We start from the raw sequence: 3,968 nt of genomic DNA, 5'->3' as shown, positions 1-3,968 counted from the left end.
CTCTCCAGAGCAACATTTTCCAAACTTTCACAGTTGCAAGCCTTCCTCTGGCTTGGTTTTGAGATCCAAAATGCTAGCAAGGACTATCTGAATTTCTTTGATTTCATAGAATCATTATGGTTGGAAAAGACCTCTAAGATTAGCAAGTCCAACCATCACCCAACACTACCATGACCATTAAACCAAGTGCCACATCTACATGTGCTTTGAACACCTCCAGGGGGTGTGATTCCATCACCTCCCTGGGCAGCCTGGTCCAATGCCTCACTGCTCTTGCAGCAGAGACTTTTCAGTAAAATTTGCAGATCTGCACATAAGTTCTTGACAGATGTCTGGGAGAGGGAGAGCTGGGGGGCAGCAGACCTCTTTCACTGCCTTTCCCTTCCTGCCAGTGCCTCCCAATGTGCTCTACACAGGCTTAGATCATGGTCCCCCCACCGAAGGATGTGCTAACACGCAGCCCCGGGTTCGGAGGCGGCTGGCTGAGCATCCCCGGGGGCGCTGAGCGGTGGGCAGGGGCGGGTGTGAGCCGGCGCTGAGGTGGCTCATCCCAGCAGATGCTGCTCTGCAAGGTGAGCACCCAGCAGCCTCCTTCCCAGCTCTGCGCAACCCTGCCGTGGTTTAAGGGATGCCTCTTGAAAACAAACCCAAACCTCAAACAAAGGGCCCGACTTTCATAATCACACATGCAAGAATGCATCCACAGTTGCTTAATTGCTCCATGCAATTACCCTCCAAATTAGAGGGCAATTACCCCAATTCAGTATACAATCTCTGTCATTTTATATTATAAAATTACGTGTACAAATAGCTATATAGGGACATAACTAAGTGTTTGCAAATAACTTCAGTTGCATACACAGCTTCATATATAAAGCCCGGTGGTTTTGACAGTTAGGCAAACAGCCTGTCTGGTAAATCACTCAGTGTTTATGCAGACTATTTTGACACATCCCATCTTTTCATATATACTTTCATTTTAGGTTTTAAAAAGGGGACAGGCAGAGATAAAGAGCTGAGATTTATAGCAGCCTTCAGCCTTGGGGAAGATATCCCCTATGTATCTAATTATGCGTTAGGAGCCCAGCAACTGCCAGCACCTAGACCCGGAGTTGCTCCACTGGATCTTGGCTATAATTTAGCAGCTGTTGGATAATGACACAGCCTCGGTGATCTGTCGGCAGCTCCAAATTAGGAGAGCAGAGTTTAGTTGCAGATCAGCAGCAAGGTCCCATGCCTCAGCAGGCTGGAGTCCCTCAGTTCAAGAGGATCCTTTTTAATGAGCTCCCTCCGTGCCTTGCAGCTCCCAAGTAGAGGAGAGAGGTCTTCCCGTGCCACACGTTGTTTTGATTGCTCTTCCCATCAGTACGTACCCCAGATGGGTGCTGGGGGTCTTCCTCAGAGAAATCTTAGGGATGTTTCAGTCATCTGGAGCAGAAACTTGACACAAGGGAATCAACGCAATGATAGTTCTTGGGATTGAGGTCAACAAGCTGACTTCCACCTCAAAAAGGAGTGGTGGTAGGTAGCCTCCCTCTGCCTTTGTGATGTGGTGGGAGTTACTTGGGCTCGGTGGTGTTCTGTGTAAAGGTGTTTGTGTGCAATTTTTGTTTGAGGAAAGTGTTGGAAGAAGCCACATTGTGTCACCCCCAAAGCACCAGGTGGATGCAATGAGATGCCAGAAACCCATCTGCTCCTGCAAAGCCCAATTCTTCCTTAGACTTTGACTTCAAACAGGAGTTCAGGCTTTCTTTTTTAAACGACTGCCTGTGGATCATGGTATTAAAATGTTTATCATTTTTGCCTGGCTGCTGGTACAAGGTTCTTGGCCATGGAGGGAACTGGGGCTGGTAGCAGGCTGTGCTGCTGGAGATGCCATGCTCCTGGTTTGCTAGCTCAGCATTTTCTGCAGAGTGCTGCCTATGCAGCAAGATGTTTCTGTCTGTGGTAGTTTCGGCAGATGTGGTTGAAACATCTCCCCTGCAAATTGCACACGTGTGGCAGGGGCCAGCAGAGCCCACCTGTGTTTGTGCCTCTTGTCTGTGCATAATGGGTGTCCCTGCTGGGTAGGAAACAGCTTTTTCCAGCTTTTGCTTTGTGGCTGGCAGAATAGGGTTAGGGGGGAGGGAAATACAGGCTCAATGAATTAAGTCTATATTTCAGTTTCAACATGTTTCAACAGCTTGCTTAACAAATGTTTTGTCTCTCATTGCACCCAAGTCCTGTTGACTTTCTGCTAAAAGCTAAGCAGTACCCTGACATGGTTTTTTCACCTTACATGAGCAGGGTGTCCCTACCAAGCAGTACCACTGAATGAAGAAGGTCAGGATCTTTCTTACCACATATGAATGATGGTATGAGGGATATAATAAGAGCATTGAGGGGAGGAGAGGTTAGGAGCTCCATTGGTCCACCTCAAGCTGTAGTTTGTGATTGCACCCATAGGCTTTTGTTTCAGGAAGGACATTTTGTGGCCAGAATTAATCCTGGCCCTTCCTTCAGCTGCTCAGGTTTGGTGCAGCACCTCCCTTGAGCCAGGTTGTGCTGCTGGGCCCAGTCAAGTCCAACCCAACCCTCTTGTGCAAGTGCATCAGCTGTGTCTGGTGGAAAGAGACAAGTGCTTCCTCTGCCCATTTTGGGACAATTTTCTCCAGTTTTTCTTACAACATGAAATGAGAACTAGAACATGGTTGATCTATGCCTCTTCCACCTGTGTTGCTCTGCAGAAGTGCCCAGCTTGCTTTTTCTCACAGACCTCCAGTGGCTTTGAGGGAATAGGCACCTCCATACACCCATTGTCCGAGGTGGGAGGAGGAGGCAGGACAGCCCACATGGCTTCCCAGAGATGCAGGAGCAGAGCTCAGATTTCCTCTTACTCACCACCATCTCACCATTCTCCCTCAAAGGGACAAACACTTGTTTCAGTTCCCCCTCCCTGCTTCAGCTGAAGGTTTTAATACAGTGAGTGCAGATACAGCAGTTAGCTATAGACTTTGGTCTCTGTGTGATCCATTACAGAGCAAGGTGTGAGTGTTTCTTGATGAGCTAAAGCAGCAGATGAATTAACACTCAGTCCTGGAGCGATACCTCTTCCGGCTGAGATGGTGTTGGTCACCAACAGAAAGGTTTCTTGCAGTCCTGAGCACCCAGCAGGATGAGGATCCTCACCAAATGGCTTTTGAAAAAGATCTGAAAGCAAACACACAGGTTTTTAAAGTGCATCCTTCATTCAAGCATCCTTAGGAGATGTTTTAAGGAAAATAGTTGTATATTTAGTCATTCAAAACTTCATGCATCCTTTTATTCAACTCATCTAAACTTTGACAGTGGGGAAGAGACTGTGAAAGGCCTCTTTCCTGGCACAGTTGCTGTTTGCAGAGTTGGGTTTGCGTGTTTGCAAGCAGATCTTAGTTTTCAGCTGAAACTTGTTCCAGAAAAGACAACTGTCTTGGGGGAAGGGAGCCTGGGCTCAGCACAGGATTTAGCAGCCTCGGTTTGCTGGTCCCAGAGCTGATACAGCTCCTGCTTCACATCTTTTTAACATTCCCTTTTCTAAGCGCAGTGGAAACGTCAGATCTCACAGCAGCTTTGTGCATTGCATTGGCCCTCGTTGCAGGTGGAGAAAACAGAGGCTGCACACTATTGCTTGAGGTTACAGATGGAGGTGGCTGAGCCAGGATTAGATTTTGAGGCTGTTTGCCAGGCAAATGGTTCATTAAACCTGCCTGCTTTCTGGGAGATGGCGTTGGGGAGGAAGAGGAAATTTCCATCGAGGGATTCGGTTTGAGGTGATGGAAATGGTATTGCAAAATATATGTCAAAAACTGGGCCAGAAGGTGATAGTGAACATTAGCTGTCAGGTATCAGCTGGAAGCCATGTGTGGTATTACAATGAAGCTAAGATATTTACTTATTCCTTTATAAATAAAAAGATGTCTCCTCCCTGCACACAAAGCAAGGCTCCTTCG

This window comes from Merops nubicus, unplaced genomic scaffold, assembly GCF_000691845.1.
Source record: "Merops nubicus isolate BGI_N331 unplaced genomic scaffold, ASM69184v1 scaffold22570, whole genome shotgun sequence".
In the NCBI taxonomy this organism is placed as follows: Eukaryota; Metazoa; Chordata; class Aves; order Coraciiformes; family Meropidae; genus Merops; species Merops nubicus.
Note: the sequence above shows the minus strand (reverse complement) of the source record.